This window comes from Canis lupus, chromosome 5 (assembly GCF_048164855.1).
Source record: "Canis lupus baileyi chromosome 5, mCanLup2.hap1, whole genome shotgun sequence".
Lineage (NCBI taxonomy): Eukaryota > Metazoa > Chordata > Mammalia > Carnivora > Canidae > Canis > Canis lupus.
Window position 1 is genome coordinate 39448229 of NC_132842.1, and position 26147 is coordinate 39474375.

At 40.1% G+C, this 26147-nt stretch overlaps 1 long non-coding RNA gene across 1 annotated transcript; it reads right to left on the bottom strand.

Annotated features, from left to right (window-relative positions):
• Positions 1-709: 709 nt before the first annotated feature.
• LOC140632947 (uncharacterized) lies at positions 710-21591 on the bottom strand. The gene is made up of 4 exons (XR_012030594.1): positions 21434-21591; positions 9306-9412; positions 5312-5489; positions 710-841 (listed from the first exon to the last, which is right to left on the bottom strand). It is a non-coding gene; the product is annotated as an uncharacterized lncRNA (long non-coding RNA).
• Positions 21592-26147: the final 4556 nt, after the last annotated feature.

The window sequence follows — 26147 nt, forward strand, 5'->3', positions numbered from 1 at the left end:
CAAAGACAATAGAGGAATTGGAACCTCTGGCACCAAGAATGACAGCAAGTGTTATAAGCAGCCCAGCTCCTAGGCAGATTAACACAAATCCTCAGCTAAAGTTCCTAATATCCAATACAACAGCAAAAATCCAGATGGTTCAAGCTTGATTGGTCAGATTTTGATCTGAAAGATGCTAAAAATTGAGGCGAGGGTAGGTTTTGGATATATTTGTTAAAAGAATTACCTGAAATCTTTATTATCTTTCCCAATATCTGAGAACACAGACAATCTCCATGAAAACCTACCAACTCCACTTCTAGTTAGGGCTAAAGAACTAAACTATCAAATCTGGACTATACCTTTATCTGTCAGTCTTGGTACATATAAGAGCCCAGAAAGTATGAGAAATGGCCATTGGTGAAAGAAAATACACCAAGCCCCATCTCTTCTACTTCTGGGCTTTTATTCTTTGGAACCACACCCCGTCCCCTGGCATCCCAGGCACAAGGTTAGTATCAAGCTCTTGCAAGTTGCCAAACACAGCGAGAAAGAGTCTTTTATTTCTGTATAGGTGCTCCACTGCCCAATAACTTTTTCATCCTGCCATCATTTCTCCTTCCATAGCCAAAATACATGTCCTTCCTCTGCAGAACCTTCCTGAATCTCCGTCTTCAGCCTTCCTCAAGATTCTCCAGACAGTGTATTCTTTACTCTGTTAATGCACAACCATACCTTACTCTGTGCATGTAGATTCCTCCAGTAGACTGAGAGTTCCTCCAAAGTAGGACATCTTATTCATCTTTCCTCCCTGGTATCCAACAGTGCTTGGAGCATGCATAGAAAGTGCTCAAGGATAATACTGTGAGGCATAATGAGGATAACAGTAACAGAAACAATTTATTGTGTATGCTATTCTATGCCAGGTTCTCTGCTAAGAATATGCATTATCTCATGCGATTATCACAATAATCTTTATAAAGTGAATACTGCTATCATTGCTATTTGTATAAGGAAGGAAATTGAGGCTCAGAGAGGTAAAGTAATTGCCCATGTCCGCCAGCAGGGTACAATTTGAACCCAAATGGCTTGTTTCCAAAGCCCATTGGTAGGTTAAAAAACACTGAGCTCTTGCAAATATCCCATCATTAAAAGGCAGACATAACTTCTGAAATGGGAAAATGGTTTTATCCTTATTTAGTATGGAATGATGCCCTGCCAGAGTTCTGTTTTCTTACCCAGAAGATATATCTCAGAAATATCTCAGTTATTCCTTGGAAGAACTTAGCAAATTGCCTTTAGGAGAGTAACTTTCCTCTTGAGTCACTGAGGATAGAACTCCTTAAAAGAGTGGGTGTGTTAGAAGGATGAGCAAATGGCTCCACCACCAAAGAAAGGGAGCAGCATGAGATCTTTGGTTTGGGGGATATGAGAGGAGACTCTGCCCAGTCCCCAAGGAAGGGATTGGGGGAATGAAAATCATCAAGACTCTTGATCCATGAGATGTAGGAATCCTGAGCTAGTCTGTCTGAACCCAGCACCTAGGAGCTAGCTGGTGGCTTGGTTAGGGAGTGCTATTCCGAATGCGAGGAATGAGCTTGTACCAGCAGTAAGGCAGAAGCCAGAACAGAGGATACACACTGCCACCATGGTCCTCTAAGCTGGCTGGGTGTCCCCTCAGCTTCACTAACTGTTTTCCTCTAGACCAGCTGGCACATAGCTGCCAGGACCTCTCTCCATGGTTGCAGCTGAAGATGACACACCCTTATTCCAGCTACCAAAAGGGATTCTACTAGGATAGCAGGGGTTGAAAATACCTCTGAAGCATCATATTAAAGTAGTTTGCTGTGTTATGAGCTATTTGGCTGTGTCTATGTTAAGTTGTTTTTGCTTTACTAATTTAATTTCATCTGACAACAACAAAGATACATAATTTGGGACATAATTTAGACATGACCAGGGTCACTTATAATGGCCACTGGAGTAAATCTAGTAAGTAATGATAGATGCCATATGCAAGATGCTCTGCTTAAAGTAACAGGATATCAGGATGGGGTTGGGGTAGAATGAGCTTTTTCCCCTAGTAGGCAAAGACTTGGGAAATCCTCATTTTTCTTGTTCATGTTGAAAAAGTGTGAGCTCTACAACTTTGATGTTAGCTCAATTCAAGCCTGAGTTACAGTGGAATCACATACACATGCGTGTGCGCGCACACACACACGCACACACACACACTAATAAAAGGGAGCATAATAGATTGGGAATGAAAAAGTAAAAAAGATTCAAAGAAAAGAGTCAGCCATTCTTCAAACTCTTCAGGGCCTCCTTAAATCCCATCCATCTATGGGCTGATGTCCAGTTTTGGTCAGATTGGATGTCAGGTCTGACTCAAAGACCTGACTTGAACCTTTACTTCTGATACTGGATAATTTGCATCTTATAGACATGATATCTGCCTCGAAATGTACACTCTTAGGATTGAATCAGAATCAAAATACTGATAAAGGGAATCTCTATTTCTGAGTTTAGTTTAGAAAACAAGGCTGCAAATTGCATCACTATCTTCTTCCACAGGCCAAGACATCTTCCTAAAACATAGTAACTCATCTTCTTGCAAAAGCATTTTGGTCACTCACACTACTTTTAATACCATTGAAGATGCTCAAAAGCCTTGAGCATGCATTCAGATTCTGGGTTTAAACTGTGAATACAAAAAGGACTATAAAGAACAAACGCAATCTGCCTAGGAATGCATCCTTACTTTGAAGATCTAGCTCCCTGAGCACCTACCAGGGGCTCCTAAGGTAGGCTGTATCTTTTTTTTATTTTTTTAAAGATTTTATTTATTTATTCATGATAGACACACAGAGAGAGAGAGAGGCAGAGGGAGAAGCAGGCTCCATGCCAGGAGCCCGACACAGGACTCGATCCCGGGACTCCAGGATCGCGCCTTGGGCAAAAGGCATGCGCTAAACCACTGAGCCACCCAGGGATCCCCAGGTAGGCTGTATCTTAACGCAATGTGGAAATGCAGGGGAAATGGACCACAGCTCCTTTCCTTTAATCTGTCTACTTCTAGGAGACTTAACTTCACACAGGATAGGCTAATGGAATTTTCCAAAGGGAAGTTATAAAGGCAACTGGTTTACTTCTGGGGTTTTAGGCAGTCTCTCTACAGAATGTTGAGCTCAGAGTTTTTCCCATCATCCACAGGCACATTACTGATAGTTAATCCTGAAGGATTCAAGATATACCTGGTTCCTTTCAGACTCCAGAGTCAACAATAACAGAAAGGTGGCTTTCAATTCAGGAGAGACTAGTTTCCTAGCAACAAAGGCCACAGGAAGTTGAGACCCATTAAGAAAGATAAGGAAACACAATGCTCTGATTGCTCTCTGGCACTGAAATTCCTCTTTAGATCTGAACTTCCAATTGTCCATTTTACAAATTAATTACTGTTTTCACCATCATGTCTGCATACACACACACACACACACACACACACACACACACACACATATAAAGAAAAAAGAAAGAAATCATGGTGCTTTGTCAAAAGCAGCAGCATTGCAGGCCGAATTACACTTTTCATCTCGATTTAAGATTTTGAGAAATAACTGCAGGCATTTAAATATCTTTTTGACAATGGTAGACCTTTTGAGTTGAGAATTTAAGATTCTTTGCTCTGAAAATGAAAACTCTTTAGCATGTCTAATTTTCTCATGAATGGTGAATTAGCAAATAAGATATTTGGATGTTTAATCTCTAATCTGCATAATAATAAATGCTCTCAAAACAAAATCATCTATTTTATATTCTTAGTGGAAAACCACTTTCCACAAATTTTAGAGAAAATGTAATGCTTTGCATCTAGAAAGCCAATATTTACCTTCCAGTTTTTGTGCAGCTGTGAATAATAATTAGTCATTCTCCTCAAGATTTGAGCTTTTTCTCTAAGATAATTTAGACAAAGATTGGGAAACCCTCCTTTTTCTTGTTCAGGCTGAAAAGATGTGCACTCCAGAACTATGACATCAGATCAATTCAAAACATGTAGGAAGAAGGAGGAGGAGGAATAGAGAGGGGAGGAAGGAGAAAGATGAAGAAGATGAAGAAGAGGAAGAAGAGGAAGAAGAGAATGGTCCCTATCTGAATGTAAGTCAAAGTACTTGTAGATTTCTGGGTATAAGGAAGAGCAGAGCAATACTTTCATATAATACTACACTGGCAACCACTTACTGGGTGCTTACTGTGTGGGGATCTTGGGCTAAGAGCTTTATATCCACCATCTCATCTAATCCTCACATCAATCCATGAAGTAGAGTCTGTTATGATCTCTATTTTCCAGAAGATAAAGTCGATGCTTAAAGGTTAAATAACTTGCCCTAAGTTACCCAACTGCTAAGGTAAGGAGTCTAAGTGGGGCTCCTGGGCTTAAGTTCCTTCTTCCTAAACGATTAAACAAAACTGTGGGCTGCCATCTGTTAGCATTTTGCCATTCACATTATCTAATGTATCCCTGAAAACCAGAAACAGAATTTGGACCTAGTTCATCCCACTGCAGAGTCCCCATTCTTTGTCAGTAGCCTACTGCCCTTCCATTAGGACCCTCCTCCAAAAACTAGTTTGCAGGTTTGTGTTGATACCCTTGGAGCTCCAAAGATGTTTCATAGATTGCACAAACACCAGCAGGTTTTCAGCCTCATTCAAAATTTAAATTGCCCAAAGATCCCATTAACTTTTGTCCATTTTAAATATTGAAGTTCCATCTTGGATTTCATTTGAAAAAAAAAAAGACAAATACAAAGCAGGACGCTAAACCACAGTTTAATGTCTTTCATCCTTCTTCCATGTTGACAATGCCTACAAGGCTCTCAATCCTTCAGATGAAGTTGAATGTTTTATTTTAATTATTTTTTTTTACTTTGTATTCAGATATTTTGGACATAATTGGAACTATTCCCCAAACAGGCTTCCTTTCCTGAATGACTCAACACACTTAAAAAGAAAACAAACAGAAAGCATACCTTTAACTAATGATTATACAAGGAAATAATTGTCATATGAAGAATTAAATAGTTATGCCAGAACATATAGTCTGCTATTCCTTTTAGTACTCATGGCTCACACAGAAGAGTTGGGCCAATCTCTCCTCTTTTCTGAGTCTTCAGGACCTCATTTGTAAAATAGGTATAACACTAACCTTTCAGATGCTGTGAAGTTGAATGGGATAAAATCATGATATGAATTTTCAAGCCCAAATTTTGCTATGCAGAAAGTGTATTTTTTTTTTCCTTAAATCAACTTAAATCTTCTCCAAGTCTCTACCTACCAGACTGGTGTGAAGTTCAAGCATAGCCATTCCTAGGGATCTCTCTCCTCTCCTGTCATCATCCTGCATTTGTTGAAGACTCCTCTAGACATCTGCTCTCCTGGGTGCCAAGGAGACATTCCCTGTCTCTGTAGGTCTGGTGGCTCTGCTCTCCATTTTGGCCACCTTGGGGCACAAGCTGTCAAAGAAACAAAATATTCCAACACATGTTAAAATGGCAAAGCCGACTTTATTCAGGACTATTGCAATAGGTGTAGACTACTACAATGGAGCTCTGTAGTTGGAGAGTGAGAGAGCAGACTCAACTCCAAATATGACAAGGAAAAGTGGGATTCATAGCCAAGGAACAGAGTTGGAATTGAGGGTTGGTGGACAGAAAATTACTCAGACAGTAGGGTAATTCTTGCTAAACTGACCCATCAAGATTCTTACTGAAGGCCAGCCAGGGTGATCAGCTATCACCAGGGGATGATGAAGGATGAGCAATTAGATCAGATCAGATCTCAAAAGTGGGGGATTCTAGCTAAAATGGCTTAGCAGGATTTTCACTAAATTCAGACTCTAAAAGGACAGAAGCCCAAGTTTGGCCAAGTCAAGCAGAGGGCTCAGAGGAACTTCATGAAGGAGAAGATCTTTGTCAAGATTACTACAGAGAATAAGAGTTTGTGCCTGGATCCCAGCATCCTTTGTATATTTGGAGTCAATCCATCTTCTCAGGCCACCTACAAAGAGGGGACTATAATGCTGGACACAGACCTAGACCTCTTCCTGGTCTGGGGAGGTGACTGGATGTGGAGCATAGCCAGTGCCATCTTTAAGGAGTTGAGATGTTTATATAAACTAGGAAGGGCTTCTGGTCCTGCCACAAAACTCCCATGGGTAAAGAGAACACAAATCTGACTACCTGCTAGAAATTGGAGAGAGAAGAGCGGTAAACTCAGAGACCACAAAACTCAAAGTAGTACCTCAAAAAAATCCCCTGCCCTGTAAGTATAATATCTAGTTCTGGGCCCATCACAGAGTAGGAACTCAAAGGGGAATCCTTATTTTTATTCTGCTAAGGGGAATCAATCTCAGACCTGGCCACTGATTATCAAACTCACATTGTGTTGTAATTAACAGCAAAGCCTCTCATCTCAAGAAAGCTTATAGAGAGGGCTTATTCATTGAAAAAGAACGAGCACAAGGACAGCATTGTGGCCCTGGTGACCCAACTGCTGCCCTCCTCACAAGAAACCCAAGAGCTCCATATGACACATTTGGAAAGCTGGTGTCCTCATTCAGGAGCTGTTGTATTTCTTTGGTACATATTACCTTTTAGAATACCAAAAAAACAAAACAAAACAAAACAAAACAAAAAACTGTATAATAAGTCTCTATCATATTTCACTGGATTTAAGATGTGTCAATTATCACAAACGTCATTATTTTATGAATCACCAGCCAGTAAAAAATGCAGTCAAATAAACTATGACATGCCATTGCTTATAAAACACATTTGTCTTTCATATATGTTAAATCTCAGGGGGGAAATGTGCTTTAGAATTGATGAGATTTGGCAATGAGATGATTTTTTAAATAGTAAAAGAAAATGCAATCCAAAGCAGGCAAGGTACTTACAGGATATTGTTTGAATTTTCCTCTTTTAATTGACAATCTTCTCCATGCACTGACACTAAAATGACACCTTTTTAAAATATAACGATTTAGAAGAGGAATAAAGAGTGAAATGAAGAATACGCAAGACTGCAAAAAGCCTGAAATATTAATTTGGTATAGGTAGATGGTCCATTTAAAAATGCTAACTCTTTTTTTTTAAAAAAAAGCTAACTCCAATTATTCAAGATAAAAACAATAGGATTATTGTACCAAATTCTTCATAATTTATCTAATAATACTCAAATAACTAGAAAACTATTCAAATGCAACTCTAAGAAACTAGTTATACATTATTCATTTAATACCTTGGGAACTTACGTACAATTGAGATGCAAAATAATTTGTTATTTTGAGAACAGATGTTATAAAAGCCTCTTTTTTAAAATTAATTTTGAAAACAGAAACTTTGTTTTACAGCCATTACATGCTTCATTAAACACAGTCTTAAAATAATAGAATTCATTGTATGTTTTTATACTATGCTGCTTTACATTATATTTAATCCCTATGACCTTAACACATAATAATTTTTCTCTTTAGTATCAGATTTAGGGACTGTGAAAATAGCACAAGGAGAGGAATAAATGTTAGAGCCAACTCCTTTCCATGAGTGTCCATTATTTTCTACTGAATGACTCAAGGCAAATGGCACTTGTTGAGGAATGGGGCTTTACTGGAACAGTGGAGGGAACAGAGGTAGAGGCAGTGAAAAGTGCAGGCAGCTCACAGTGCTGGTCAAACCATCATCTATAGCAACAAGCACTGGTGGAAATAAAGCCCTGGAAAGGTGGACATAAATGAAGACCATCCAAATTAGAACCAAAAAAACACTGTTTCTTCAGAACTTGCTGTTTAAAAGAGCCAGTCACCATAGATGGTGTTTGGCAGACTCAAAGGCAGGCAGAGAAGTGGAAAAGCCTATAGTGGAAAAAGGGAAAGCTTCATATGCCTTCATTGGAGCAGTCGGCATGGAGAAGGTGGAGGCAGGCTACCTAGAAGTGGGACATCTTGTGTGACAGTTAGGGGAACATATTTGACTCTCTGGTTGGTCCTACTTTGGAAACAGACAAAAACTAGGGAAACTGTCAGTTACTGGCCAAGTCTGGATCTTTTAGGGCTAATTGCTATGGAGGTTGTTGTTTGGTTTCCTGGACTGGTTGCTGCAGGTAAGTACTGGTTGCTGTAGATTATGAGTCAGAATTCTATTTTTATATATCATCTGGCCATTGTCCATTTGTATATTCAGTCTCTCAGTAGGTAGACTGATGGCCCCAAAGACAAAATCATCCTGGCCACAGCTTGAATTTTTAACTTTTTAAAACAAATTTAAATTACATGTAAGTAAAAACAATACAAAAAAAAATGAAGAGACTCTTCCATAATAGTGGTCCCTAGAAGTTATCTCTGCTAACAGATCAGGTGGACTAAATGAGTATCAGTCAATGTCCTTTGTTTCAAGCAACAGAAGCAGACCCTGACAGAATGGATGTTCATTGAAAGGGTGCTCTTTGAGTGCCTAACAAATCGCTGAGAAGTCTGGGGTACTGGGTTTGAGATGAGCTTCTAGAAACAACTCCCAAGCCATGCAGCAGAGCACGTCTGTCAAGAAAACTACTTACAGCTCTTAAGCCCTAGATGCTAGTCTCCAACAATTCCACTTCTGTGTCTGGCAATGAATTAGTGTACCTGCACTAATCTTCTAGGAGCACCAATGCTCCCCATGGGGCCAGGTGTTGGACTTTGCAGTCTCAGCTACAATCCTGTCAGAAATAAAATGGATTCTGCATGGTGTCTGCCTCCTTACCATTGCTGCTTCTGATTCAAAGCCTCACACGGGTCTCTCTGACTGGCAGAGTCTCTGTCAGATAAGCCATAAAAAGGAGGAAAGAAGAGTTTTCTCCTTTGGAGAGGCAGGATCAATAAGGCAGGAAATTCCACAAATATAGCATGGGTGCTAAGGAGTCACAAAAACACAATAGATGCCCACTACAGACCAGGACCCAACACTGTGACCCTCTAGCTACACTGTAGGTTCCTAAAGTATAAAGGCTGACAAAAGAATTGTGTAGGTCCTTTCAAGGCTCTTAGATGCTTAAAGATGTCTTCTGGCCATTTTTAAAAGAAGCACGTAATTATTCCTCCATAAAAGGCTTTGCTGGAAGCCAGGAATTATCTCATGAGATGAGGAATAGACAAAAGCTTTGATGCCCTCTTTCTGTTCCAGATTGAGTTTCTTTGGATTCAAAGACAACAGAAATGATTCAGATATCAAAAATTTAAGACTACATTACAAATTTTTCTTCATGTCATATACTGTATATTTTGATTTTCTTACCTTTATTCTCCTCTTGAAATGTATTTTCCACATTGAATTTTATTTCCTGCTGTATTATCTCTATTTCTCTTCTGGCTATTTCAAATATCTTTTGGAGAAAGGAGTTGCTATGGAATAAACAAACAAATGAATATGTAACTTGATTTAGCTCAGCATTCCCTTTCTCAAATATGGCTTGAAGCCTCTGTGCATACTAACAACATGCAGAAGTTTCTGGATATCTCAGTTGTATCAGCAAACTTATGGAAAATCTGGTCATTCTCATGCCCCCAGGTGATGTATCTATAAAACTCTTAATTTTAACTTCCCCAGTTGAGAAGGTAATGACACTGTTCCAATTATGGAACATAACATGCTGAACCCTGTGTTAAGTTATAAATTTAAATTATAAAGGTTATCTTATTTAGTCTTTACAGTGATCCTAGGAGGTAGGTGCCATGCTTATGCCTACTTTGTTGATGAGGATGCCAAGGCTCAGGAAGGTGTAATGACTTGTCCATAGTTTCAAAGATATTAAATGGCAAATTTCAATAACTTACAATCACAGCATAACTACCTTGATGAGATGGCCAACGTGGGAGGAGGAAGAGGAAGAATTAGGCCTTGTGGTCTTCTCTAACCAAGACTAACTTGGTTTGTGGGGTTTTATCTTTTCTACTTTATCCAGCAAGGGGAACACTCTTGAGGAGTCCCTTTTAGGAGAGTGACTTCTCATCTTGTGTGAGCTCTAAGTTTTGCCTTTTGCCTCCTGTGTAAAGCCAACTAAAACTGAAAATATAGGCACTAGAGATTTCTGGATATCCTATCCCACTAATGTATGGATATCCTTGGCATCAGCTTGCTTACTTGTCTGGAATTGAGTTTTTTATCAGTTTGGCTTTCCTTTCCTTTCTAGTGAGCCAGCCAATGCATTTTAAAATATGTTTTTACATTTCATTTCATTCAACATTCTTATGATTTATACCTGGAGGTTTTTTTGGAGAAAATCTAGTCTGCTACAACAAAGGAAACAATATCAGTAGGCTAGGGCAGCCTGGGTGGCTCAGCAGTTTAGTGCCGTCTTCAGCCCACAGTGTGATTCTGGAGACCCGGGATTGAGTCCCACGTCAGGCTCCCTGCGTGGAGCCTGCTTCTCTCTCTGCCTGTGTCTCTGCCTCTCTCTCTCTGTGTCTCTCATGAATAAATAAATAAAATCTTAAAAAAATATCATTAGGCTATGTTTTAAAATGTAGGTTTCATTACCACCATTGAAAAGACAGTTTGTTACACTCACTGATCCCAGGAGGAGGGGACACATCATGCCAAAGCTGTTGGGGGTGGGAAGTACTGGGCGTTGTCAGGAGACAGAGGGAGAGGGGGTTCTATGGCAAAAGTCTTTGTGGTTTCTTCAGAAAGAATTTGGCAAGACAAAGGAAGCAGGGATAGGATAGGCTACTTCGAATAATTCAGCAGACTTTGGTGTTCTTTCTCCAGTTCCTTTAGGTAAGAGGTTACTTTGTGTATTTGAGTTTTTTCCAATTTTTTGAAGGAGGCTTGTATTGAGATGTATTTCCCTCTTAGGACAGCTTTTGCTGCATCCCAAAGATTTTGAATGGTTGTATCTTCATTTTCCTTAGTTTCCATGAATCTTTTTAATTCTTCTCCAATTTCCTGGTTGACCCATTCATCTTTTAGCAGGATGCTCTTTAGCCTCCATGTGTTTGAATTTCTCCCCAATTTCTTCTAGTGATTGCGTTCTAGTTTCAAAGCATTGTGGTTTGAAAATATGCCGGAGACAATCCCAATCTTTTGGTATCGGTTAAGACCTGATTTGTGACCCAGTATGTGGTCTATTCTGGAGAAAGTGCCATGTGCACTTGAGAAGAATGTGTATTCAGTTGCATTCAGATGGAAAGTTCTGTATATATCTGTGAAATCCATCTGGTCTGGTGTATCATTTAAGGACCTTGTTTCTCTGATAATGTTGTGCTTAGAAATTCTATCATTTGCAGAAAGTGCTGTGTTGAAGTCTCCTACTATTAGTGTATTATTATCTAAGTTTCTTTTTACTTTGGTTATTAATTGATTGATATACTTGGCAACTCCCACATTAGGGGCATAAATATTCATGATTGTTAGGTCTTCTAGTTGGATAGACCCTTTAAGTATGATATAGTGTCCTCTTCATCTCTTACTACAGTCTTTGGGATAAACTTTAATTTATCTGATATGAGGATTGCTACCCCTGCTTTCTTTTGAGGACCATTTGAATGGTAAATGGCTCTCCACCCCTTCATTTTCAGGCTGTAGGTGTCCTTAGGTCTAAAACAAGTCTCTTAGAGACAGCATATAGATGGGTCTTGCTTTTTTATCCAGTCCAAAGCCCTGCGTCTTTTGATGGGATCATTTAGCCCATTTGAGTTCAGAGTAACTATTGAAAGATATGAATCATAATACCTATTCAGTCCCTAATTTGTGGATTGTTTCTTTGGCCTTCCTTTTTCTTTTACAGAGTTCCTCTTAATATTTCTTGCAGAGCTGGTTTGGTGGTCACATTCTTTTAGTTTCTTCCCATCTTGGAAGCTCTTTATCTCTCCTTCTATTCTGAACGAGAGCCTTGCTGGATAGAGTATTCTTGGCTGCATGTTCTTCTCATTTAGGACCCTGAATATATCCCACCAGCCCTTTTTGGCCTGCCAAGTCTCTGTGGGGAGGTCTGCTGTTAATCTAATACTTCTCCTTATATATGATAGGGATCTCTTGTCTCTTGCTGCTTTAAGGATTTTCTCTTTATCTTTGGAATTTACAAGTTTCATTATTAAATGTCATGGCGTTGAACAGTTTTTATTGACTTGGGGGGGACCTCTCTATCTCCTGGATCTGAATGCCTGTTTCCCTCCCCAAATTAGGGAAGTTCTCAGCTATAATTTGTTCAAATATATTTTCTGGCCCTCTCTCCCTCTTGGTGTCTTCTGGAACTCCAATTATACATAGATTCTTCCTTCTCAGGATATCATTTATTTCCCTTAGCATTTCCTCATGGTCTCTTAATTGTTTTTCTTTTTTTTTTTCCCCCTTCAGCTTCCCTCCTTACCACCAACTTGTCTTCTATGTCACTCACTGTTTTCTCTACCTCATTAACCCTCATCATTAGGACCTCCAGTTTGAAATGAGTCTCATTTAATTTATTTTTAATTTTGGTCTGATTAGATCTAAAGTCTGCTAACCAAATCTCTAGAGTCCTTTATACTTTTTTCCAGAGCCACCAGTAGCTTTGTAATTGTGGTTCTGAATTGGCTTCCTGACATCAAATTATAATCCATATTCTGTAACTCTGTGGCAGAGAGTACTGTTTCTGATTCTTTCTTTTGTGGTGAATTCTTCCATCTAGTCATTTTGTTCAGTGCAGAGTGGCTGTACGAGCACGCTGAGTCAAGAATATCAACCATGATCTAAGCAAATTTCACCCTAGATGATTCTGATGAGGTCAGAAAATGAAAAAGACGATCAGAACAAAATGAAACAAAAGACCACTGAAGTGAAAAATAAATTTTAAAACAAAGTAGTAAAACATAAAAGGCCAAAAATCCTAAAGAAGGAAAAAAGAAAAAAAAGAGAAGAAATAAAGTAAAGGGAAAAAAGAAAAAAAAAGATTAAAAAGTGGGTTGGGGCGGGGGGAGGACTGGGAGATGATGGTGGTGAAGAATGGAGAAGTAGTGGAAGGAGAATGTAGTCTACCTGAGGGTTCTAGAGGGTGATTCTCTTGGTTCTGAGTATATTAAGTTGTGTATGTTAGAAGATGCTCAGTCCCAAATTTATATAAACCAGAAATACTTGTAGAAGGCCCCAACATTGACCACCAACACTTAAATGAGATAAAAGAGGGGGGGCAGAATGGGAATGAGGAACCTCACAGAATGAAACAGCATGGTACACCACTTGGTCTGGGTGCGTGCTGGTCATGTTTTAGAAGGTATTAACTTCCGCCATTGTAGAACAAAATGAGGCAGAGGTAAGAAAAAAAACACAAAACAAAACAAAACAACAACAACAAAAAACTTGTATATCTCTCAAAATTAAGTTGAGTATGTTGAAGGGAATCTAGAAGTGGAAAATATGTCTAGGACCTGTAATTGTAGAAATATGAAAGTCAAAAAGGAAGAATCTTAAAAATGAAGAGCTGGTAAAATAGTGCAGTTAAGGTGGGTAAAGAGAAGAAAATATTGGAAATTTACAGTCTGATATAAAAACGGGTTGTACTGGAAAAAGGATGAAAAAAACCCAAGGAGGCGTATCCTCTGGTTCTATGTACTGTAAATCCCTCGCCTTCCCCTGGAGCTTCCCAGCCCACTCGTCAAGAACCTGCTCTCCCCCCGCCCTTCCAGCGGGTCTGGGGGAGGGCCGCTGTGTTGACTCTCAGGTGTGTGCACCTGGGGAGCTGCCCCGCCCCCCGCCAGGTGCCCGGCTCAGCGGGAGCTGTTGACCCGGCGAGGCCTCCGGGCACAGGGTGACACCAGGAGGGACAACCCCACGGGCGGCGGCCAGGTCCCCAGCCCTGGAGGCAGCTCCCAGTCCGCAGGGGCCTGGATGCCCCGGGGTGGGGGGCGCTGACCCGCACGGCTCCGCCTGTCCCGGGGGCGCAGGATCCCGGCCGTGTCCGGCGCCCCCGCGGACCTGGAGGCCCCACTGCCCCCCGCGCTTCTGCCGCGTCCCTGCTGAGCGCCTTTCCCTCCTGGCCGGGAGGCTCCCCCCAGCCCCGCGCCTCGCGGCCCCTCCCCCACTGGACTCTTCTTTATTTTTTTCCCACCGTCCTGCCTTGTTAGAAGCGCAAACCCTTCTCTGTGTAGCGTTCCAGCTGTGCTGTCTTTAAATCTCGGGTCGAATTCGTAGGTTTTCAGGATGGTTTGAAAGTTACCGAGGTGAGTTGGGGGCCCGGTGACCTGGGGACCCTGCTCCCCCGCCTTCTTGCCCGCCTCCTGATTCAGCAGGCTCTGGGACGGAGGGATTGTTTCTGGTTTTCTGGCCCTGGCATGGCTAAGGCGGGGTAATTGTGGCCTGGAGTAGGAGAGCTCTACCAAGTTGGTGGTTGGGAGTCTGGGTGCCCAAATGGATGGTTTGCCTATGAAAGGCACACTCACAGCAAGATATTTGCTATCTCTGAGAATTCGAGAGCCCTGGGAGAGGCAGTCCCCCCAGGGTTAGCAGAGCTCCCGATGACAAAGTATCAAAAACACAGAATTAAAAAAAAACATGATAAGGCTAACAGAAATATATTGGTAAAAAAAGGTATCACGTGTGTTTTAAACAATAGTTGCCTATATTCATTTTCATTTCAGGCTCTGGATGGAAAGTTACATGACAAGACCTATATATGAAATTGTGTGTATATAGTTATAGATATATCATAATCCCTGAGAAATTGAGACTCAGTTGTGGTCAATTCAATTTACCAAACATTATTTCAAGGTAGAGTCTACCACCAACCTGGGTGCCCTACTAGGAGCTTTCTGTGGTTGTCTTAGTCCATTTGGGCTGCTCTAACAGAGTACCATGGACGGACCATGGAACCATGAGCCATGACTTTAAGAAACCATTAGGCCTGGGACCGTAAGACATTTATGAATCAGATTCACTGCATACTTTATACTATCTTAGTTAATTCCTTTCTTAGATGTTCACGTTTTCCATTCTCAAAAGACTCTTACATTTAAAACAAAAAATTAAATCACAATTAGGAGGTCTAATAACACGTGGTCTCTGTTGGGAATTTATCTGCAGGTATAGATGTTTGTAACTTCAAAGGATTCATGTAGTAGAGCAAAGCAACTTCCTCCTTGGTTTTCTACTTCAATCAAATGACGACTGCTTTTGATTATGAATTGGAGTAAGTTACCTAATATATTCCAGTTACGTGTCAGATTTCTCTTCAATTGCGTCTCTGCCCAGCAACGTTTTAGAAAAGCATTCTTGGAAGGCATGTTTCTTCTCATCTCCAGATTTGATCCATGCTTAGGATAAAAGCAGTCTGTCCTATAGCTCCATGGGTTTTGCAAGGCACTGTGCCAAATTCTTTCTTAACACTCAAGCTAATCATTATCCAAATTTACACGTGGTCTAAGTGTGAGTCCTATTTGAAGAAGGCTTCCTCAGAAAGAATGGAGACAATGTTTGTGAATCAACATATAATGGCATACAGTTAGAAATGACAAATCAGGATCACTGTTCCCATGTTTTCCTGAAGACTCAAGCCTAGTGGGGTGGAATTCAGCACAAAATCCAGGACTGCCAGTGTAGTTAAAGTACTCTCTTTCCCAGTAGTGACTCATTGTCTCTTTGAAGTTGCAAACATTAAAGTGGGTAAGGGTGGCGCTGGGCTTCATGTATGTGATAAATTCTGGGCACTTGAGGCTATAAATCATCTGTACCTGATGCCAGCAATCAGCCCCTTTTCCATCTGCAAGTGAACATTTCCCAAAGCAGAGAACATCTTAATAATCCTCTATTCTTTAGGAATACAAGCTCTCCCTGTTTCTTTGTTTAAGGCAACACAGAGCAATGAGTGTTTGGACTGACTCTATATGCTCTCTGATAGTTTTATTACATGCACCCTGTGACAGAGGGAAGCCTTCAGCCAAATGACCTCATAGACCAGATATTCAGGGAAGGCTATTCAGACAGTTGAAACATCTGAACAAAAGCCAAGGAATATTTTCTCATTTTCCCCTTCCAGTAATGACCTGAATGAATATGTTACAAGATGCCATGGAAAATGGAAGTAGTCAAATGACTTTCTTTGGGTCTAGCTACTATTAAGGAGATTAAGGGGGTGTGGTGGTGGGGGGAGGTAGGGAGGATTAGCATTAAGTAGGAGAAAGCATGACTAGAACCAAGTGCGATAAATTTAGGAACTCTCAAAATCTTCCAAAAATATTTTTTTCAGATATTCAGAGTTTTTATTGGGTTTATGTGCCGAATTTTCTTCAAAAAATCCTCTGACGACATAAATGTTATAGTTTGAAACAGTAAACTGTCTCCAAGCTTTTATTTAATTGTACTTCCTATTAGTAAATCTTATTGAATAGCCACCTTCAATATATAGATCTAAATAAAAATTTTCTGGGACCCCTGGGTGGCTCAGCAGTTGAGCGTCTGCCTTTGGCTCAGGGTGTGATCCCGGGGTCCTGGGATGGAGTCTCACATCAGGCTCCCTGCATGGAGCCTGCTTCTCCTTCTGCCTGTGTCTCTGCCTCTCTCTGTGTCTCTCATGAATAAATAAATGGAAACTTTAAAAATAAGTAAAAAATAAAAAATAAAGATAAATAATTTTCTGAATAAACTATTAATAAATTACTTTCATTATAAAATATTAAAAACTTAAAACATTCAGAAGATATCCAGTATTTTAAAATCTTTCTACTTGTGATAGTTTTATAGTCTTTTTTTTTTTTTTTTTTTTTTTAGTTTTATAGTCGTATTAACCATTTACTTAAAGTAGAAAACAGTCAAATGAAAATCAAGTATTTTGGTGCTCATTTTGTGTATTATAAAAGCATGGTTATGCACTTAGGTATTTTATTAATTCATAGGTTTAAAATTCATAATATAAAAAGTCAGTAAAGCTAAATATTCACCATATTGCAAACATACAAAAATATAACTGTATTGAAAAATAACAATTTAAAGCCAATTTATAAAAAGTTAAAAACAAATATTCAAAAATATATTTACAGAAAGAATAAAGCATTATGCAAAAATAACTCAAATATTAAATATAAACTAATACAGTATAATGAAAATCAAAAGTGGAATATATGTGATTTTTTAGAATGCAATCCAAAGTGTGAGGAATTAGCACCAATTTGCCTTGGTTCCTGGAAAACTTTTGAGAAACAGTGAGGAGAGAGAGACAAGTGAATACCAAATATTTTCCTTTGGCTCCTTCCTCTTCCAATATTCCCTTTGATGTTTCATTATTTTGAGGACATATTAAGTGTTTTTTTAAAGAAATGTAAACTTTTTGCAAAAATTATGGTAAACTACACTGATTTTAAAGAAAGCACGACGGGCTCCTTGCATGGAGCCTGCTTCTCCTGCCTGTGTCTCTGACTCTTTCTCTCTGTCTCTCTCTCTGTGTCTCTCATGAATAAATAAATAAAATCTTTCAAAAAGAAAGTTTTTTAAAAAGAAATAGTACAGATTTTAGATTTTTTAATATAAAAATAATTATATTGGACCCCTGAAACCACCCCATCAAAAATACCAGTGTTTCAATACTTGATAAAACACTACATACCAGAATATTGGAACACTAAAACTTGTGCGATAATATACTTAGGAAACATTTCCTGATAATGTCTGTTAAATATATATCTCCATTTAGTGGCTCTATCAGTAGCAACTCAGCTAATGCTCTGTCTATAAAAAGATTCAAACCAAGAGTAGAAATTCAGAGATGTAGATTTCTCATTTTTGTTTCTATTTTTCATAATATCATTAATCCAGGGAGTCCTTACGGCAGGAATCTTTCTGAGCCAGTATTCAATTTTGTGAGCAATGATTTAAAGACAGATATATAATCTCAAATTCATGAAACGAAACTGTGAAAACTGAAAGCCAATGCATTTAGGGTAGATATGCTGTATAGGTGTCCCTAGAGTCCATATGCTGAAGGCCTAGCTTCCCGTGTAACAGTATTTGGAGGTAAAGACTTTAAGAGGTCATGAGGGTGGGGCCCTGTGATGGAATGAGTGCCCTTACCAGAAGAGAAACCAGAGTTCTCTCCCTTTCTACTACATGAAGATAGAATAAGAAGACAGCTCCTTGCAAGCTAGATAAAGGAGCCTCACCAGACCTCAACCATGCTGGCACCCTGATATTGGACTTCTTGTCTCCAAAACAGTGAGAAATCAGTTCCTGTCACTTAAGCCACATAGCCTGTGGTATTTTGTTATGGCAAGCCAAGTTAATTGAGATGGAGGCCATTAATCAACTTCCTCCTGGGTCAAATATCTTCCTCTTGCCTTAGAATCCCTCTAGCACCACAAGTGACAATCATCTACTACAAGTTAAGAGGGTATGTCAACCAATATGAAATACAATACTGGTAAAGCTTCATTTTCCTTTTGTTTTAGGTTAAAAGTAAATGTAAGTTAAATTTCTAATGTTTCCATCCATCATCCTAATAGATTATTTTGCACATAGCATGGAATGCCAGTTCCCAATCTCTCTCTGTAGGAGACAATGAGCTCGCTCAAAAGGACAGGCAAGGAGTCAAGATGTCCACTGACTGATGAATGGATAAAGATGTATATATATACAATGGAATACTACTCAGCCATCAGAAAGGATGAATACCTACCATTTACATCAACATGGATGGAACTAGAGGGTATTATGCTGAGTGTAATCAATCAGAGAAAGACAATTATCATATGGTTTCATTCATATGTTGAATATAAGAAATAGTACAGAGAACCATAAGGGAAGGGAGGGAAAACTACATGGGAAGTCATCAGAGAGGGAGAAAAACCATGAGAGACTCTTAAGTCTAGGAAACAAACTGAAGGTTGCCGGAGGGGAAGTGGGTGGGGGGACAGGGTACTGGGTGATGGGCATTAAGGAGGGCACATGATGGGATGAGCACTGGGTGTTATATGCAACTAATGAATTATTGAAAACTACATCTGAAACTAATGATGTAATACGTGTTGGCAAACTGAATTGAAATTAAAAAAAAAAAAAAAGAACAGGCAATAAACAGGCTTAGGGACCTAGAATGGAGTGGGAGCACCATTAAACGAGGCAGGTGGGCTGTGCTGTGCATTAAACGAGGCAGGTGGGCTCACACTTTAATTCAGGCATTCCTGCTGGGTTCATTAAGTACATCTTTGTATATACAAAGGGCCATGGTCCAGCATAGCACTTGGACATTCAATCAAAAGTTGTTAAATTTAATGGAATTAAGAGTTGGAAGTATTATGTGACTAATTTAAGGCCCCAGGCTGGGTACATTCAACAGACAGCCAACATTTGTTGAAGGCGAATTCAGCATCTGCAGAGGTGGTGGTGCTGCCCCCACTGAGGATTGGAAGTCCTCATTATTTGATTGGCAGGTGGAGGAGGAGGAAAAGAAAGAAACCGCTCCATTGAAGGGTTATATTCAAAACTGGTGCTTAACAATGGACAGGAGATTTTTTTGAGTTTTTTATTTGCTTTTAAAATGTGTCCTTTTGGGATCCCTGGGTGGCGCAGCGGTTTGGCGCCTGCCTTTGGCCCAGGGCGCGATCCTGGAGACCCGGGATCGAATCCCACATCGGGCTCCCGGTGCATGGAGCCTGCTTCTCCCTCTGCCTGTGTCTCTGCCTCTCTCTCTCTCTGTGACTATCATGAATAAATAAATAAAATCTTAAAAAAAAAAAAATAAAATGTGTCCTTTTAAAAAAAAAAATAAAATAAAATGTCTCCTTTTTTAAAAATGTAAAAGCAAAACAAATGACAGCAAATTGAGAATATACAGATAAGCCCCCTCGCAAAAAAAAAGAGAAAAAAAGAAAAAGAAATAGAAAAGGAAATAAAAGAGATAAATGAAAAGAAAAAATATTCATAATCTCACCAACTAGAGACAACTAACTATACACACCAGAATTAAACTTCTGTTGTATATTCATTCAGTCTTTTCTGTGTGTGTTTGTGTGTGCATGAAGAAAACAATTATTTATACACATGAACAGCCTCAAAATTTACTCTTCGGCACTTATACCCCAGGATTGAGGCTAAAATCCTCTTACTTCAGACTCTCGATTGACATCATCATTACATTCAGTATAACGATCAGATAATTGAAGATACCTTTAAGAGTCGGAGGAGAGGAAATTAGGTTGTAGGAGGAGCCAGAATAGAGCTAATTTGCTTTGCACAGGCAGTAAGGGGGTTGGGAAGATGATTCCCTTCTAGAGGCCACCACTATTCCATAGAGGGCACCGCTGCTATCCCCTAGAACTCCCTTGAGGCGTCCAGGGCTCTTTGGATGCTACAGTTCCCTGCTCTTGCCTGTGACCACTGCTGCTCCTCTGGGTACAACAGGACCTCTCTAAGACCACCTCTGCTCCACGGGGCCCCATGACAAAGGATCATGCAGTGCAGCATCTCTTGGGAGGTATAGAGAACAGTTCTCTCTGCCTTGATATACTTTCTGCCAGATAGGTGCATGTGATGTCACTGGAGCACCTGCTGTCTTAGACTTGTTATAGCTACTCTCCCTTTAAAAGACTCATATTTCACCCAGGGGAGGCCGAACAGGAGGATGATTGAAGGGCAATCCCATGCTGCAGGAAGACATCTTTCCCCACAAAGAACTAAGGTTTTGCTGCTGGCTGCCGGTGGTAGTACTAAACTCCTTTTCCTGGTGGCAGGAATGCTTTCCTGAGGGCATCCTCAGGCCTGTGCAGACTTCTCCTAAATATGCCCAGACATATATTTGCCCAGTAGAGCACACAATTTTAGTTTTTTGGTTTTGTTTTGTTTTTTCCTCAGGAGGAATCTTAGTTTCCATGCAGACAGATTTCTAGAGAGCCTCTCTATATCTACACCTTTGGGCCTAAAACACCCAGACAGGTCAGAATTCTCTTAGCCTTATTCATTGATTTACTCATTTCTGACCTAGGCTCAGAAAAGTCCCCAAATCCCAGTATTACAAGCTCCAAAGCAGGATACAATCTCTAAACCCCAGCTATATGGGATCATATTTTATAGTATTTCAGGAAAAGCCATGAACACCACACTGAAGTGTTTGAACGTAATTACACAGACAATGAAACCCTTACTTTGGGGTGTGTATACATGTGTGTATGTGTGTGTATGTGGCATGTGCGCATGCATGCTCACATTTAAGAAACACATAGTTACCCTTCAGAGCTTGTAGTTTTTTCAGTCTGCTATGTATGTCCAGCTAAAATATCAATGCTTGTGATGAGATTTATTTACAAATCTTATTTTTTTTATTTACAAATCTTAAATAACCAGGGACTGAACATTTTTTAGGACATTTCATAAATAACTTGAATTGAGCCAGATAGCTTTTATACACAACAGTGATTATATTCTCATCTGTCCAGCATCCCTTTCTTTGAGGGAATCAATTCTTACCTTACCTCTTCCATGTATTTAGGAGTCAACAGCTAGCCCACTTCTTCCTGCAGCTGGCATCTTGTGTCTCAGGCTCGGGCAGTTAGTCCTGAAATATCAGGGACACAGTGATGAGTTCAGGAAAAGATATCTGATTCAAGCTCCACCAAAGTCTCCTGGAATCTCTATCTCTTTTTTTTCCCCACTAGAGTGATCAAGAGAAATTTTATCTCTTGTTCTGAATTCAAAGCTTTAAGATTGTGGTGAGCTTGGAGCTATTTCTCAGTAATTCTTTTCCCACTACAAAGAGAATCTTCTGAGAGTAAAACCAGAGTCTAACTGAGCTGAGAGTTACAAAGAGAAAGACACAACTCTGGTGATATTATTTGAGCCCCTGGAAGCAATCATTCTTGGCTTCCCAGTTGCATCAGGAAATAAATGACCTTTTTCTTCTTTTGTACTCGAGCCGGTTTAGGTTGGTGCCTGACTATACTTCATAATACAAAAGAAAGCAAAACTGATAAATTGGTTCAAAAAATGAAGGAAGACTTGATCTAAACAAGAAGGAAGTATCGCCATTGTGTTCTGTGATAGGTACCAGAACCCAGTCAAAGGTAACCAAATATTTGCACAATGGAGTTCTTTCAAAATGAGAAATTTGAGACTCAGAGAAGCTTGTTATCTTGGCCAAGTGAACATGGCAAATAAGGGGAGAGGGTAGGATGTGCATCTAGGGTTGTCTCCAAAATCTACCCAATCTTCATCAGATATGGAGAAATTACCAATGCACATCAAGAAGCAAACAGTGAGACAAGGAGAGAATAAAATGAGCATGCACCTTTATGGCACTATCAATCCATTATGAATTATAGGATTCATTTTTGTCCCGTGTAGATAAACAAAGTCTCCCCACCTCCTTCCCCCCAAATTCTATCCAAGTCAGAATATTTTTTCCTCTAAGCCAGGAAAATGCCTGATCCATACCAAATACAACTGTTGCTCATTGCAAACTGGCTGAGCAGCCATCCTACTTGCAAAGGGCACATGTCTTTCAGTTCCTGTCAGGAACATCTGTAAATGCCCCTAATCACCTCTAATCTAGTCCCTCTTCTCCTTTCTTCTGCTTAATTCTAATCAATTCAACTCATTCCAATTCAACAGGTATTTATGAAGACTATTACGTGTTAGATGTTGTGCTGGGCAGATAACCTGGTTAAGTAACGAACAGAGACAAACATCAAAAGAGTGAATGATGTTTGCCTTTTCTGTGATCCATTTTCTACCCTCCAACCTCCAAAAACTAATCTTTTGTGTCCTAGAGACTGGGTCTTCTGTTGATAAAGAGAAGGAATCTGTTTTAAAACCTCTGGATTGAGACTGCTGTTATAGGTTGAATTATATTCCTGAAAATTCATATGCTGAAGTCCTAACTCCCAATACCTCAGGATGTAACCTTATCTAGAATGTATAGGTGTAATTAGTAAAGTTAAGATGAGGCCATTAGGATGGGGCTCTAATTCAATGATTGAGGTTCTTATAAAAAGGTAAAGTTTGGTCACAAACTTGCAAAGAAGGTAGATGATGTGAAGATGCAGGGAAAACACCATGTGAATATACAGATGACCATCTTCAAGCCAAGGGGAGAGGCCTGGAACAGATCCTCCCCTTGCAATCCTTAGAAAGAACCAACCCTACCAACATCTTTATTTCAGACTTGTAGCCTCCACCACTGTAAGACAATAAACTTCTGTTGTTTCATCCATCTAATCTGTGGTACTTTGCTATCGCAGCCTTGGCAAATTAATACAACTATAAACTGGCTATCATCTCATGTGGTCTGCTTGGCCTTCATGATGTTTTCATTTTTGCAGTTGTGCCAAAAATTTACAGTTAGGAAATTTACCTGAAAAAAATCTGGATTTGGGGACTCCTGAGTGTCTCAGCGGTTGAGTGTCTACCTCCGGTTCAGGGTGTGATCCCGGAGTTCTGGGATCAAGTCCCACATCGGGCTTCCTGCAACGAGCCTTTTTCTCCCTCTGCCTATGTCTCTGCCTCTCTATCTGTGTCTCTCATGAATAAAGAAATAAAATCTTTTTAAAAAACCTGGATTTCTGCTTTCCTGAAACATTAGAAAACCTATAGTTCTGGACTTTTATTTCCAAGTGATATAAATAACCTGGAACTGAAGAGCAACTTCTTCCTGTAGATGGGCATGCGTTCACCAGTTTACCATGGTCCTTCTCACTCTATTTGCATTCCCCCAGACTGAGTGATTGCTGCTATTTGTCATGATACTTGAGTCCACTGTGGTCTCTAGCCCAGGCTTACTGAAATACGGAGAGGGCTTGACCCAAGGTGGAAAGTCTCCAAGGCTAGAGGAAAGTGAAGTAGTGTGACCACAGGAAAAGAGGCTGGGTTCTCAGCCATGTGAAAAGGGTAGACTCTCCTCTATGAAGAGTGACAGGAATCAGCAATCACACAGCAGAAGAGGTGGGGTGTGGATAGAGCATGGCTGACTGGGTTCTGAGCTCACGTTCTGTGGTACTGTGAGCCATGGTGAAGGTTCCTAGATCCAGGCTGGGCAATGAGAACATGGATGTCATGAGTAAAGTAAGTATTCACTTTGGAATGGTCCACGTGGACAGTAAAAATCCCAGTGGCCCCATAATGGACCGAAGAGAGGCCCTGCCCCTTATCTTCCAGACTGCATGAACCCAACAGAAGTGCTGAATGCTGCCCATCTCCTCACAGGGAGCCTGATGTGGGACTCGGTCCCGGGACCCCGGAGATCACACCCTGAGCCAAAGGCGGACACTCAAGTGCTGAGCCACCCAGGCATCCCTGGATTTTTTTAATCAACCCTGACAAATGGGATTTATTTAGATTTAGAAAAAAACAATATAGGTGAATTTCCTTAACACTGTAATGGTACAGAGGAAATTTTAAAAAGGAATGATTTCTAAGACAGTCTTCTCTTTTACTTCATACCCGCTTTATTATAAATGAGACCCAGAGAGGTCAAGTAACTTGCCTAAGGGCACACAGCCAGTAGTTGTTTTGAAAACAAAGCCCATCTCCTCTGTAGGTTCTTCATTAATAAGCTACCAGTAGGTCACATGAAGCAGAAAGTTGAGGTTGCTGATGACCTCTTCTTTGCCTTTCTTTTTGTTCTAGAGAGCAGAGTGGCTTTTCTTCCCTATCCAGGGAACATGTGCCCTTTCAAATAGGTCTCCAGGGAGCTTTGTTGAATAAACATGAATACCAGTGATCATTCAGAATCGGAAAGCAGCATAAATGGTCTCAAATGCCACTGTTTTCATCTACAAAGCTTCTCCCTGGTGCTAGAGTTGGCATTTTTCATCGCTGTGCTTTAGCTGAAAAAAATCTGGTGAGGATTACTAAGGAATGAGAATTGCAAAGACAGATTTCATAAAGTAGGAAGGAGTATGCAAGTAAAAAGATGCAATGTTAATAATAATCTTGCCTTAATTACCTTCTAATTCTGGAAGTAATTTTTACTGTGTACAGATTAACGAGAAGCTAGCTTAATGAACGTTTGGCAAATCCAGGAAGAGCACTCTTTTCGATAAATGGATTACTCTGCCATGCGCCGAAGTTTTTTTCAGCTCTCAAAACACTAGGAAGTTTGAGTAAGTGGGAAGCCAACAACCACCAGTAAAAGTGCAAGAGACTCTGTCCCCAGTCCCCAACAGTCCCCAACTCTGTGCCCTGGACCTTCCCCTGTATTGGCTTTCAGATGCACAAACCACATGGTTGTTTCTCTAATGCAGGCAGCACCTTTCCTATCTTTTCATTTATAACTCTCCAAAAGAGGAGAGTGGGGAGGCCCTGGGAAACTCAGAAAGCCTACATTCACAGCACAGTGGAGCAAAATGAGGCTCAGAGAGATTCCTGAGATCCCTGGGCTATTTACAGGACTGGGAACAGGAACCCAAATGTTCCGCCCTTCTGAGTGTGGAATTTTCATCCTACAACAGGCTGAGAGTGAAGGGTCTTAGGGTTTCTGTGGCTCAAACAATCAATCCCACATTGGGCAAATAGTGACGAAATATTTATACCAACAGGTTTGGTCTTTATGACAACATGCAACCATTTTGATATTCTCTCCGCATGATCATTTGCTTTTTAAAAATTTTCAAAAATTCTGTTTTATTGAAGATACCCAGGAGACCAAAATGTTTATGGAGAGCTGGTATTTATTTAGAACTTATTGTGTCAGGCTAATTGTTCTAAAATGTGTTATCTCAGTTGATCCTTCCATCAGTTTTATGTGGTGGGTTGTAGTCATGTCCTCACTTAACTGATGAGAAAATAAACTTAAGGAACTTTCCCTAGCTTGTACAGACAGCAAGTGGCAGATCCCGGATGCAAGTGCCATATTTATCTGATTTTATAATCCATGTATTTCTTTTCTATTGCTGCCTAACAAATTATCACAAATTTAGTGGTATAAACAAAATCTATTTTTCTTACAGCTCTCACAATTCTGCAGGCCAGGAGTCCTGAGGGCTTGGCCTGGTTCTCAAGGTATCGAACATAAGGCCAAAATCAAGGCACAGACTGGCTGGGCTCATATCTGAAAGCTGTGGAGAAGTACTCACTCCCAAGATCATTCTACTCACTCCCAAGATCATTCAGATTGTTGGCAGAAATCAGTCCCTTGTGACTATGGGACTGAGGTCCCTGTTTTATTACTGGCTGTCACCCAGAGTCTAATCT